At 40.2% G+C, this 15,159-nt stretch overlaps 1 protein-coding gene and 1 pseudogene across 6 annotated transcripts in view; both read right to left on the reverse strand.

The window, feature by feature from the left end:
* The window catches only part of MAST2 (microtubule associated serine/threonine kinase 2), a 214,924-nt gene that overhangs the window by 93,419 nt on the left and 106,346 nt on the right, over positions 1-15,159 (reverse strand). The gene's annotated exons all lie outside the window — the stretch shown is intronic.
* On the reverse strand, positions 1,767-6,187 carry LOC136328740 (ras GTPase-activating protein-binding protein 1-like; annotated as a pseudogene).

The following is a 15,159-nucleotide window of genomic DNA, read 5'->3' on the forward strand; positions in this document are numbered from 1 at the left end:
TTTCTCTCAGGTAATATGAATGTAACAGATTTCTTGGCTAATGCCAGTATTCTTTCCAAGTACGGCCAAACATCGGTTTACATGATTTCTTTTTGTTCCAGTTTTTGGTTCTAAAAATATTTATAATTTAGCTCAGTATTCACACCAGGTCATATGGCAGCTGAGGAACATTTTGCAGAATTTGTATTACTAATAAATATACTTATGCACAGGGTTAGACAATATATATGCAATGCCAAAGACCAATTTTTTATACTAATAGTTGGACAATTACTAAAATTACACTTTTGTTTTTATAAAAACATGTACTTAGATGTATCTAGAAATCACAATTTTAAATTTTAGCTTAATTAAATAATTTTGACTACTAAAAATAGAACTGTTTGAAAGTATGAAATTTTTCAATTTTTTACACTTACTTTATATATTTTTTCCCACTAACACCTTTTATTCAGTTTTTAGCCATACCAGTGAGAATCAAAATTGTCAATTTTTCAGTGTAGCTCTCCACACCAGAAGGTAGTCATGACTCTCAAAAGAAAAAACAATTTGGATCTTTCTTCACTTCAAAATGTATAATATATTAGGGCCCGTCCGGGTAATGCATTTTCTCAAAACATCAAGTTTTTGGGTTCAATCATCAGTCAGGGCACTTAAGAGAAGCGACCAATGAATGCACAACTAAGTGAAAACAAATGAATGAATTCTTCCCTCTCTCTTTCTCTCTCTCACTTTTTCTCTCCCCCACCCTTCATCTCTAAAATCAATCAATAAAAAACATTTTTACTAATGTCCTGTATTTCTCAAAGACTTTTAAAACAAATAGAAAATAAGTAAAAAATATCCCAATGACCGAAACAGATCAAATGTCAGTAATAAATGAGACACATTCTTTTGGGCAAATGGCTGTTAAAAAAACCCAACAGGCCCTGGCCGGTTGGCTCAGCGGTGGAGCGTCGGCCTGGCGTGCGGGGGACCCGGGTTCGATTCCCAGCCAGGGCACATAGGAGAAGCGCCCATTTGCTTCTCACCCCCCCCCCTTCCTCTCTGTCTCTCTCTTCCCCTCCCGCAGCCAAGGCTCCATTGGAGCAAAGATGGCCCGGGTGCTGAGGATGGCTCTATGGCCTCTGCCTCAGGCACTAGAGTGGCTCTGGTCGAGGCAGAGTGACGCTGTGGAGGGGCAGAGCATTGCCCCCTGGTGGGCAGAGCATCGCTCCTGGTGGGCGTGCCGGGTGGATCCCGGTCGGGCGCATGCGGGAGTCTGTCCGACTGTCTCTCCCCGTTTCCAGCTTCAGAAAAATACAAAAACAAACAAACAAACAAAAAACCCAACAACTCCAGTCTGTGTATGCAAAGTAAAGTAGGGAAATTCAGTCATTGTTTTCTTCTTTAAAAATCCATTTATATAAAAAAATCCATTTATTGCCTGACCTGTGGTGGCTCAGTGGATAAAGTGTCGAACTGGAATGCTGAGGTCACCAGTTCGAAAGCCCTGGCTTGCCAGGTCAAGGTACATATGAGAAGCAATATGAGCTGATGTTTCCCACTCTTCCCCCCTGCCTTTCTCTCTTTCTCTCTTCTCTCTAAATTCAATAAATAAAATCTTTTTTTAAAAAATCTATTCATCCTAAAGGGAATGAAGGTGAGGAGAGGAAAGCGTGGGGGAGGGAACACACACCATTAACACAAAAAGTAAAATTGTATAAACTAAAGCAGTTTATAGGAGAGGGGTCACACTGCAAGATACAAAGGATGGTTGAAGAAATTCACCATTCTGCAGGAGTGGGGTTTGTACCGCCACATGAAGACAAGTGAAGAGCGATTCTCTGCCTTGGAGAAATTCCCCTGCCCATTCCAAATCCTGGTTTCTGCACCATACCTCCACAGAGAGGGCCGCTCGTTCCACCAATCAGCCCGCCTTAGGTGCCTCTGAGTCTCTGCACGCAGTTATCTCAATCCCCTCCCTGGGCAGCTCGAGTCTTCTCCCCACAGTCACACAGACCTTACCTCTGAACATGATGGGACTGTTGGCTAAGGACATTTTTAACAGGTTCAGAATCATGAAACCAAAATTGGGTAATTTCCCAGCAATATTAATGTGCAACTACACCACATTCCTATAATCTTGAAAAGAAATCTTTTAAGTTTTTCAGCCCAAGCCACCATCTTCCAGTAATTGGTCAATATAACTAACACAAAGGGAAAGAGGAGAGGCACCCACTATTTCTTCTCTAGGCCTTTTAAAAACATATGGACTGGTTCCTCTGGCCACATACATGTGAATCTAGGGAATGGGACTGTTCAAAAAGGAATGTCCCAAAAATGCTACAATGGCAAAACTGGAGAAGTCTACAATGTCACCCAGCATGTGGTGGGCATTGTTGTAAACAAACAAGGGCAAGATTCTTGCCAAAAGAACTAACGTACAAATTGAACATACTAAGCACTCTAAGTGCCGAGATAAAATGTGTGAAAGAAAATGATCAGAAAAAGAGGCCAACAGAAGTGTCAGCTTACTCCATCCAGAGAAGCACACTTTGTGAGAGCTAATGGAAAGGAGCCAGAGCTGCTGGAACCCATCCCCTATGAATTCATGGCATGATAAGAGAAAAAAAAATAAAACACCTCTATACTATTAAAAAAAACAAAGAAAGAAATCTTTAAGCTCTGATTTGTCCACCTCAGAAGGCAGATCGCCAATGAAGAGTTGACAACTGTCAGGATGTCTTACAATTCTTCATGGTTCAACATTACCTTATTAACCTTGCCTCACAGATTAATCTAGATACCCTCTGGGGAGGGACATTTATTTGTTGTTCTCAAACTCTTTGGTCCCTCTGAGGCCTTGTGGTGGAATCCAGGATTGAGGCTTAGACTCCAGGCAAGGCTGTGAAGCTGGTACTTCAACTGGAACAGCTCCACTGGGTGGAAGGTTCTAACTGGTCTCTGATGTCCACGAAAATGTTCTCAAATCTTCCTGCACTGTTTGAGCTATGCCTGAAGGTGCTGGAGAAAACTCTTAGCATCCTCAGGAGCAGTTTCTTCCAATACTGGCTCAGACTTTTCCTCTTGGATTTTAGGTACAGGTTCTTCCTCTGATCTGGTTCAGAATCAGGCTCTGGTTCAGCACCAATTTACTCTAAATGTTCTTCCAAGTCACTGCTAAAAGTCTGATTATAGAAAATTACAGAATCATCAGGTACCACCTTAGGCGTCTGCTGTCTTTCTTCAGATTCCTCAACTTCTTCCTCAGATTCCTCCTGAGGCTCAGTGACAAAGCCACCAAAGACCTTATCTTGGCATCTGAAGATATCACTATAATACAGAACTTATTTGCAACAGAGTCCTCAGAAGCAAGGACAGATATCTGCATGGGTCTCCTCAAAGTCCAGCTGTTATCAGAGAGCAGCCCCATCACCTGGATCATCTCACTATCATTCAGAGAGGCATGAGTATCAACATGCCAATTTTAGTGCAGCAATTGGTGAAGTTTTGTGACATCACTTTCTTACAGAGCTCTTTTCATCCATAGAGCACATCTGCTGGCTCTCCAGTTTAATTCAATCCCCCATGGGCACAAGAGTTTTTTCCATAAAATCTGTGTACCATGTCTGGGGTCTGGTTCAGCAGTGTGTAATACTGTCCTACAAATTCCCACAAAACTAGCAGGGAACTAGGCTTCTCCATAACAATTAAACCTGCACGGCTAAACAAGAGAGGAACAAGCTTTGCTCCATAGCATGGAGGAAGGAAATAAAATCCTCACACAACTGCATCCATACCTATTTTTGATAATAATATATTCAAATGTGTTATTCCCTAAATATAATTACATTATTTTTAATCCTATAGATTAGTGATTTTCAATCAGTATGCCGCAGCACACTGGTATGCTGCAAGAATTTTTAAGACATGTAAAACCTGACTATTTAGTCAGGCACACTGACTCCTAACCCAAAATCTTGTTTCTCTTGGGACTGTCTCCCTTATGTTCAGGTATAAGCTTAATAAAATCTGTCTAGAAAATTCTCTGGTTTTCCTCTTGATTTCTATCTTGGGGAACTCAAGATCTCTAACACCAAGAACAGTAGGGCTTTAACATATGAGCTTTGAAAGGACACAAACACTCAGTCTAAAATACTACTTGTAAGCCCTGGTCAGTAGCTCAGTGGATCAAGTATCAGCCTGGCATATAGACATCTAGGGTTTGATTTCTCCTGGTCAGGGCACACAGGAGAGGCAACCATCTGCTCCTTCCCCACTCCTCTCCCTTCTCTCCCTCTTCCCCTCTCACAACCAATAGCTCAACTGGTTCTAGTGTGGCCCAGGTGCTGAGGACAGCTCTGTTGGAGCACATCAGTCTCAGGTGCTAAAAATAGCTCAGTACTCAAGCATCAGCCAAGATGGGGTTGCCCAGTGGATCCCAATCAGGTTGTATACAGGAATCTGCCTCACTATCTCCCCTCCTCTCTTCTAAAAAAATAAAAATAAAAATACTACTTGCAACAAATAATCCCAAAACTTAGTGCCTCAAAAAACATTTATTAACTTTATAGTTCAGTGGGTTGATTGGGATTGTCTGGGTGGTCTGAGACATTTTTAAATGCTTATTTATTACTTTATTTGAAAGATGACAATGATAAGTGTATTACATGTTAATATCATCTTAGTGTTATTATAAAATTAAATCTGACCTTGATGGCCCCCTAAGAAATGTCCTCAAGTAGAGTATAAATAAGTCCAGAATATGAAGAATAATGAAGAACGAACAAAACTTGGAAAAAGATTTTCCTGCCCTGGCTGGATGGCTCACTTGGTAGAAGCACAGTCCTGCAATGCAAAGGTGGCTGGTTCAGTCCTTGGCCAGGGCACATACAGAAACAGATTGATGCTTCTGTCTCCCCCTAACCCCCTTCCTCTCTCTGGATTCAATAAAAATAAAAGAATAAAAAATTTGAAAAAAAATAAAGACAAAAAACCCGCCCCCCCCCCCCATGACTAGAAATGCCATGCCACAAGTCTAAAAGGCCATGAACTGGTTAAAATCTTGGCAAAATTGGTGGAGGTTTTTTGTTGTTGTTTTTTTAACAGAGACAGAGAGAGAGTCAGACAGTGACAGACAGACAGGATCGGAGAGATGAGAAACATCAATCATTAGTTTTTCGTTGCGCATTGCAACACCTTACTTGTTCATTGATTGCTTTCTCATATGTGCCTTGACTGTGAGCCTTCAGCAGACCAAGTAATCCCCTGCTTGAGCCAGAGACCTTGGGTCCAAGCTGGTGAGCTTTTGCTCAAACCAGCTCAAGCTGGCGACCTCGGGGTCTTGAACCTGGGTCCTCGGCATCCCAGTCCAACGCTCTATCCACTGCGCCACCGCCTGGTCAGGCAAAATTGGCTTAATTTTGATGTACCTGTCTCTTTCATTTACTGTTTACTACCTTTGCCTACAATATTAAGGGAAATTTTTTTCCTGTGTAATATCCCCAGATTGCAAATCTTTTGTGTCTTACTAGAATAATTTTCTTTGCTTTATGTTGACTGTTTATGTCCTTATTTAAGAAAGCAAACAAAGGTTCCTCATTAAAAAGCAGTGCTCATTCAAAAGTGTGTTATCTTTTTTTTTTGGAAATGTTTTACTGTCACCTTGGTTAAGTAACAGGGTATCATCTCTCAAACACCAACATTCCTATCTTTGTTTCCACTGACAACTCTTCTCAAAATCACATTCTAAATATAGAAAACAGTACAATAAAATTTTCAGTGTGTTTTTACTACCTAACACTATCTTTGAGATATCCCAGAGCACCCCTGGAAAAATCACAAGAAGTATTCTGTCACAATTATAGAGAAGGTGCTAGAAATAATGAGGTTTATTTGATATTTAAATATTGATGAGTTTCATGGGAAAAGTTACCAAATCAGAAAAGATGCTCAGCCTTCCCTGGTTTAAATACGTACAAATACAATAAAATGCTATTAATAAAAATATTCTAGAAACTGTGTAGTTTATGGGAAGTTCCTAGAGATCAGTCGATGTACCTTTTATCTATGTTTCTGTTTATAAATCCTGATAGTGTTTTGCCAGATTTTAGGGAATAATAGATTAATGTTTTGTTTTAATTTCCATTATTATTTAAAATGCTTACTTGGTAACAACCTTACTTTCAAAATTTGAATCTAGCATCTTCTAGGTCAATGGAGTTTTATAAAAATACAGATGTCTAGGACTTAATCTAGACTCACTGAATCTTTTTACTTGGTATCCTTAGTATATATAGTCTTGGTATGTTCTCAGTATGTATATTATGCCATATGAATATTACATACAAAGGTTCTTTTTCTTTGTAAAATTATGTTCATCAATGTTTTATAAATCAGATATTATATTAGCTGTCTTCTTTGAAAAGCATTAATCCTAGTGACATTTGTTAAAACTTTTCGAATTGCTTTTATCATTCTTGTTTTACATGCCACAGAAACAACTTACTTCCCTTGTTAGTTGCATTATTCTTATTATGAACTCTCTTCAAACTTTTTACATTAAAAATTATCAGTAATAAACTGACCACAAATATTTTAAGTTTCTACTATACTATCTAAAGAGAGATTTTGTTTTACACTGATTCTAGTCTGAAGGCTCCACAATCAACTAGAAGCCAAACTCTGTGTTTCAGCAAAGGATTATCTCAGAGACCCAATGGAAAAGGACTGTAGCAGGTATTTCAAACTATTGACACTTCAAAGAATAGACTCTTGGGTACAGGTTTCTAATGCCATTTCTTGGATAGGTGGACAACATTGAGACGATTCCAGTCCACTGGAATTAACCTAAGATCCAAGCAATGAGAATTACACAGGACTGAATGAATTAATGAGGGATAACTAATGAGGGATGACTGGAGTTATTTGGAATACTGTCTTAATGTCTGTTTTCTGGATTTATAAAAAGCCTGCTCTTTTTCATCTCAAGCAATCTAAACCTTAACAATTTAGTAATCTTTGCTTTTGTAAAATCAAACATTCCTGATTCTTACCTGATTCTCACTGACTCTCTCTACTGAATTTCAGTAGTAAATCTCCTTGAAATATTGTAAAAAATGGTTATATAACCAAGGGTTTACCTGAAATGTAGTATTTTAGAATGATGATTACTAACTCAGGTATAATGAACCACTGTTAAGGAACTATGGTTGACTTTATGGAGTCAATATTTACACAGCCACCCAGGAAAATGGATCTGGTACCTGGCTTTATAGGGTCTAGACTTATCAGTGATAAGGAAGGTCACTTCCTGGCAGGCTCAGGACCCTTAGGACATGTTGGGGACCTCAAAAAGAGAATTCACCTATATTTATAGGTACTGCAGATGAAATCTGATGGTTTCTTAATCTTGACTTTCTAACCACAAAATACAATAAAGCAAGCACTGGTCCAGTAGCTCAGCTGGTTAGAGCATTGTCCTGATATGCCAACCAAGATTGTGGGTTTGATTCCCCAGTCCGGGAACATAAGAATCAACCAATTAAGTGGAACAACAATGAAGAGAAATCAAGTGTTTTTCTTTCTCTCCCTCCCTCCCTTCCTCCCTGCCTCTCTTTTCTTCTCTCTCTAAAAATCAATAAATTTAAAAAAAATAAACACTTTTTTAAAAATACAATAAAGGATTTTAAAAGTTTAATGAGATTCTTTCTGAATTTTTTTTAACTTATTGATTTTAGAGAGGAAAGAAGAGCAAAACAGAGAAATATAGATTTTTTTGTTCCAGCTATTTACACATTCATTGGCTATTTCTTTTATGTGCCCTTACCGTATATAAAACCCGCAACCTTGGCATATGTGGTTGATGCTCTAACAAACTGAGCTACCTGGCCAGGGCTATAATTTCCAGCAAACTTAAGAAGGCCTATATGATAAATTAACATTATTGCTACCCCTATGTAAATAACCAGGCCAAACTTGAAACTAACCTGGTTTTAGAATCAAAAATAATACGTGCCTGACCTGTGGTGGCACAGTGGATAAAGCATTGACCTAGAAACGCAGAGGTCGCCAGTTCGAAACCATGGGCTTGCCTGGTCAAGGCACATATGGGAGTTGGTACTTCCTGCTCCTCCTCCCCCTTTCTCTCTCTCTCTAAGAATGAATAAATAAAATATATAAAAAAAAAGAGAATACTTTGCTTTGGATCAAAAAGGGTGGGGAAGACTGTAAGGGAACTTGGTATAGCAAGGGAAAAAAAGATAATCTAATGAAAAACTATATATTATTTAGATAATACATTATTTGACTCTAATCCTTTATTGCCTTTGAATTATTTTTAACTCTGTATGTTATAGATAGCTGATAGCAATGCAAAATAGTCCTTGTCTTTAGATGCGCAAATAAATTCTGTATAGTGTTCAACTGACTTCCCCTCTCCCCATGTAAAAATCACGTTTTATAACCATTTATAAATTCATTTCAACATTTCTTTAGTACATATCAATTTGTGCTTTTTTCAGTGCTCTTATGAACTGGCCACAATATCTACCTGGTACCCTTATTAATATTGAGTTTAGCCTGACCAGGCGGTGGCGCAGTGGATAGAGCGTCGGACTGGGATGCGGAAGGACCCAGGTTTGAGACCCCGAGGTTGCCAGCTTGAGCGCGGGCTCATCTGGTTTGAGCAAAAGCTCATCAGCTTGGACCCAAGGTCGCTGGCTCAAGCAAGGGGTTACTCGGTTTGCTGAAGGCCCGCGGTCAAGGCACATATGAGAAAGCAATCAATGAACAACTAAGGTGTCGCAACACGCAACAAAAAACTGATTGATGCTTCTCATCTCTCCGTTCCTGTCTGTCTGTCCCTGTCTATCCCTCTCTCTGACTCTCTCTCTGTCTCTGTAAAAAAATAAATAAATATTGAGTTTAATATTTAACATTTTTTAAAAAATAAATAGCTTTATACATATTTTTATGACTTGTTATTATAAAACTATATTTTTCAAATTATGAGGACATTCTATTTTATTTTATTTATTTCATTTTATTTTTTTAAGTAAGAGGATGGGGGATAAAAAGACTCCCATGTGCACCTCAAATGGGATCCACCCAGCAACTCCTGTCTGGGGCAGGTGCTCGAATCAACTGAACTATCCTCACCACCTGAGGCCAACACTTGGACCATCGGGCTATCCTCAGCACACAGGGCCAAAGCTTGAACCAATCCAGCCACTGACTGCAAGAGGGAAAGAGAAATAGAAGAGTGAGAGGGAGGGAAAGAGAAGCAGATGGTCTCGTGTGTGCCCTGACCGGGTATCGAACCAGGAATGTCCACATGGTGGGCCAATGCTCTACCCACTGAGCAAACACGCCAGGGCCAGGACATTTTATTTTACATATAAAACAAATTTTATTTTACAGTTTGTTAGTTTTACTTAAAACTCTTAAACATTTATAACTACATGTGTATTCTTGTCCCAAGCCACACAAATGCTAGGAACAGGCCTAAGTGATTGCCTACATCAGGGGTCCCCAAACTACGGCCCGTGGGCCACATGCGGCCCCCTGAGGCCATTTATCCGGCCCCCGCCGCCGCACTTCCGGAAGGGGTACCTCTTTCATTGGTGGTCAGTGAGAGACGCAAAGCATGGCATCGCTCACATACAGTGCTACTTCCAGTGACGTGGGATGCACGCCTCATGGCTCAGGAAGCACGTCACATCACTTGTTACATCTAGCAGTGACAAATATGGAATCGGACATTGACCATCTCATTAGCCAAAAGCAGGCCCATAGTTCCCATTGAAATACTGGTCAGTTTGATTTAAATTTACTTGTTCTTTACTTTAAATATTGTATTTGTTCCTGTTTTGTTTTTTTACTTTAAAATAAGATATGTTCAGTGTGCATAGGAATTTGTTCATAATTTTTTTTATAGTCTAGCCCTCCAATGGTCTGAGGGACAGTAAACTGGCCCCCTGTGTAAAAAGTTTGGGGACCCCTGGCCTACATGTTAAATTCTTTACTTTAGTCCTAGAGACAAAGTGTTGTCACAACTTGGTACTGAACTCATGCAGCTGCTATGGACTGAATTGACCCCTCTAAATTCTTATGTTAAAGGCCTAATTCTCAATATGACTATATTTGGAGATAGGGTCTTTAGGAGATAAAGATAAATGAAGTCATAAGGGTAGGGCCCTCGTCTGACAAGACTGAAGTGAAGGCCTTATAGGAGCAAGAAGATATTCACTGTCTCTCTCCCTCATCCTCTTATACACACAGAGAGAGAAGAAAGACCATGTAAACACACAGTGAGAAGGTGACTGTCTACAAGCCACGAAGAAAACCCTCTCCAGAAACTGACCACATTGGCACCTTGATCTTAGACAGTTAGGCTCCAGAACTATGAGAAAATATATTTCTGTTAAACCACCGAGCCTGTGGCACTTTGTTATGGCACCCCAAGCAGACTAATAAACCATCCAGTAGGAAAATACAGACAAACAATTCTTTATTTACAATTATTGTAAGAGCTATGAAGGAAAAGTACAGGGTTTAATAAAAGTCTCATTCTGAGAAACTCAACTTAGGCTAGGGATAGGTGAGATCAGAAAAGTGTTTCATAAGGAAGTGAGACATAAGCTGAGACTGGATAGACAAGTAGGAGGTAGCCAGGTATAGAGAGGGGAAATAACATCTCAGGTACAGAGAACAGACTGTGCAAAATAAGTAAACAAAGGCAGCCACCAGATTGTGCAGATTGGTTTATAGGCCATGTCATGACTTTCAGGTGTGATACAAAGAATAATAAACTATTCACTAAACAAGTTTAAATAAACAGCTAATAATCAAATACCTACTTTAAAAAGCCTTTTCTGACTATTGTATAATAGATAGGTGGACTGGGGTAAGCAATGCCAGGCAAAGAAAGACTACTTAGTAAGTTACAAAAGTAGCAGAGGCAAGAGATCACAATGGCTTGAACTATATAGACATACCAGTGGTAGCAAAGAGAAGTAGAGGCATTAAGAGATTTGAGAGATATAATAGGAGTTATGGAGGTGAAGAAGAGAAAGGTAAAAAGAATAATTGTTTTCTATCTTTTTTTTTTTTTTTTTTTTTTTTGCATTTTTCTGAAGCTGGAAACAGGGAGAGACAGTCAGACAGACTCCCGCATGTGCCCGACCGGGATCCACCCGGCACGCCCACCAGGGGGCGACGCTCTGCCCACCAGGGGGCGATGCTCTGCCCATCCTGGGCGTCGCCATGTTGCGACCCTCCTGGGTGTCGCCATGTTGCGACCAGAGCCACTCTAGCGCCTGGGGCAGAGGCCACAGAGCCATCCCCAGCGCCCGGGCCATCTTTGCTCCAATGGAGCCTTGGCTGCGGGAGGGGAAGAGAGAGACAGAGAGGAAGGCGCGGCGGAGGGGTGGAGAAGCAAATGGGCGCTTCTCCTATGTGCCCTGGCCGGGAATCGAACCCGGGTCCTCCGCACGCTAGGCCGACGCTCTACCGCTGAGCCAACCGGCCAGGGCTTGTTTTCTATCTTGACAACAAACTAGACAATAAGAGGGGTAGGTTGTTTTTTTTGTTGTTTTTTTGTTTGTTTGTTTTTACAGAGAGAGAGAGAGAGAGATAGGGACAGACAGATAGAAATGGAGAGAGATGAGAAGCATCAATCATCAGTTTTTCGTTCCGACACCTTAGTTGTTCATGGATTGCTTTCTCATATGTGCCTTGACCATGGGGCTACCGCAGACTGAGTAACCCCTTGCTCAAGCCAGCGACCTTGGGTCCAAGCTGGTGAGCTTTGCTCAAACCGGATGAGTCCGTGCTCAAGTTGGCGACCTTGGGGTCTCAAACCTGGGTCCTTCACATCCCATATCGACATTCTATCCACTGCGCCACTGCCTGGTCAGGCAGAGGAGTAGGTTTTTGAGAAAGACAATGACTTCAGTCTTGTAAGTGCTAAAGTTAATATGTCTCTGAAATATCCAAGTAGATTATAATGAACTGGGAGTTGTGAGATATAAAAGTGAGTGAGACTGGTATAACAATAGCAATTCTCAAAACAACAGTAACAAACCAGGCTACCAAGGATTTTCAATATTCAGGTCCTGTGTCCACATACTTATGGCTCACTGATAAACCACAAACTTTTTTTTTTACACAACAAAATGGTACCTGCTAGGAATTTAGTGATGACAGTTGCTCCATCCCTGCCAACCTCTGCGAGTTGCTGCTTTCCCACTGGGAACCTATGTGAAATCACTTCCTATATGAGCCCAATTTTTCTCTCCTTTTTTTATTTTTTCATTTTTCCAAAGCTGGAAATGGGGAGGCAGTCAGACAGACTCCAGCATGCGCCCGACTAGGATCCACCCGGCATGCCCACCAGGGGGCGATGCTTTGCCCCTCTGGGGTATCGCTCTGTTGCATCCAGAGCCATTCTAGCGCCTGAGGCAGAGGCCACAGAGCCATCCCCAGCCCCCGGGCCATCTTTGCTCCAATGGAGCCTTGGCTGCAGGAGGGGAAGAGAGAGACAGAGAGGAAGGAGAGGAGGAGGGGTGGAGAAGCAAATGGGCGCCTCTCCTGTGTGCCCTGGCCGGGAATCGAACCCGGGACTCCTGCACGCCAGGCCGACACTCTACCGCTGAGCCAACCGGCCAGTGCCCCAATTTTTAAAAGACTATAAATGTAACACAAAGCTATCAGTCTGGTCTTCACAGTCCTTCAAGGTAGCAAAATTTTCTAATTTTCAAAATTCACAGAGAAACTAAAGCCCTGTATCAGAGCACCAATAATACTACACAAAGGGTTTACTACGTGTACCAGGTGGTACCTCTTTTTAGCACATTCCCCAGAAGCATTTATCCAGGCAAATACCATCAAATTGCATCAGAGTGGGAAAGTACATGACACTGTTTCACATGTCAGTTTCACAGGGTCAAAGTTTGACACATCACATTCTTAAGCCCCAGGAACCCCTCCCTGCCCACTGCCTATCATTGCAGACACATAGTATTTACTTTCATCTGATATCTGATGTCCAAATCCACTGCCCAAATTAGTAATTCTACAATGCAAAAGGATACCTATCCCCAAGGACTCTAGGGATAAAGGACACCAATAGCAATATGCGTGCCTATGTGTGTAGACGTGTAAACACACATACACACAACAGGTGCACAGCTACCTCTTCACTCCTACTGGCCATTCTTGACCTCCACTGAATGCTCACAGCCTCAAAGAAATAAAGCAGAGACACTTCAAAAATATAGGACGATAACCTTAATTTGATTAGAAAAGCTTAACTTTCTGGGTAACTATTCAATAGAAACATAAACACTATTACATTAAACTCCTAAATTTGTAGAGACTAGGTGTTTGTGCTGAAATTCACAAACAACAAAATACCGTAATACTATTTGTTCCAAGAGGAGGCCCTCCACAGAGCTGGGCAACGGAAGCCATTCAGAGCTGTTTCAATTGAGAAAAAGCAAAAATATAATACTCCTATACCTTAGGTAAACAAATACAAATAGATTTACCACTTCATTTTCTTTCAATTCTTTTCCATAATCCAGGCCAGTAGTTTACACTTCCAACAAGACTATCAACTCCTCTAGGTCTGCTATTCTGGACTAGATTTTTAAATGTGTTAAAAGAATACCCAGATGGGTTTAAACGTGAAATAGCTTTCTAAAAATGAGAATGATGTAATTTCAGGAAGTTACATTTAAAATAAATGGTATGAGACAAGCCAAAAAAACTTTCATAACCAACTTGCCCCAACAAAGCCCTTATCATTGCAGGTTTGGATGTTCTCATATCCCATGTTGGAATTTAGTTGGTCTATTCCCTAATGTGACCAAAGCCAACTATAAATATCTGTGGCTTTTCTAATGCACACTATTATTCCTTTAACTTGGCTTAAATCTTACTAATTAGTTTTTCTTTAAAATTTACAACTTCAAACAGGTAATTATGGCCTGCTGATAATAAAAACATAATTAACAACTACCATTTTTTGAAAGTTTACTAGTAACAGGCAATGGGCTAAATTCTAAAACAGTAACAAATAGCTATGTGCTTAATTGCAGGCACTATGCCATACACTTTATGTGCATAATCTTTTACAGATAAACTAGGGCAACTAAGGCTACTGTGAACAAACTGTCAGAGATCCTGCCTAAGGCCAATAGCTCCACATTTACCGAGATGTATTCAATTTTTGCCTATTCAAGAACATCTTAAAAAACAGAACATTCCAGCAATTGTTCCCTCCTCGCCTACATCAGCTTTTCCTTCTTTACTGGATAACTTCACTGAAATACAAACATGATGTATATAGTACCTTCCATTTATATTTTTTAAAAAGGAGGAAAACTCAACTCATAACTTTTTCCAGCGATTACCTGATTTCTGTGATTCTCTTTTTAGCAGAACTCTTTGAAAGCATAGTGTATACACAACACTCATTAACTCCTCAGCTAAAATATCAGAAAAGGAACAAGAATAATTAAATAAAACTCTATCCCTTCACTTATATTTAACAACTGTTAATTTTGCTACATTTGCTATTTTCTCTGCTTTTTTCTCTCCTTTCTCACCACACACATACACACACTTTTTGTTAACTAGCTGGACCACTTGAAAGTAAGTTGTAAACATCAGAACATCTCTTCCCTCAAATACTTCCACAATTAATATCCCCCTGGCTTAAGAACAAGGAAGAACCATCACAGAACTGTCACACTAAACAAGTTTAACACTGACACAATATTATCTAATAAAGCTTTACATTCAAATTTCCTCAATTGTCCCAATTATGTTCTTCAACAATTTTTTAAAATCCAGGATCCAACCAAGAATCAAGCAGAACCTTTACTCACCAGGTCTTTTTTGTCTCCAATAATCTAGACCACCTCCTTAATTAAAAAATAAAAAATCTTTCATAACATTGTTTGAAGACTCCAGAAAAGTAGATTAGTTCTACAGATTGCCTCCTCAATTGGGACTTTTCAGATTATTTCTCATATATTAAATTGAGATTAAACTGTGTGTGTGTGTGTGTGTGTGTGTGTGTGTGTGAGAGAGAGAGAGAGAGAGAGAGAGAGAGAGAGAGGAGAGAGAGGGGGAGAGAGAGAGAGAGAGAGAGAGAAAAGAAGGGAGAGA

The sequence above is a fragment of the Saccopteryx bilineata genome, chromosome 3 (genome assembly GCF_036850765.1).
Source record: "Saccopteryx bilineata isolate mSacBil1 chromosome 3, mSacBil1_pri_phased_curated, whole genome shotgun sequence".
NCBI classification, from domain to species: Eukaryota; Metazoa; Chordata; class Mammalia; order Chiroptera; family Emballonuridae; genus Saccopteryx; species Saccopteryx bilineata.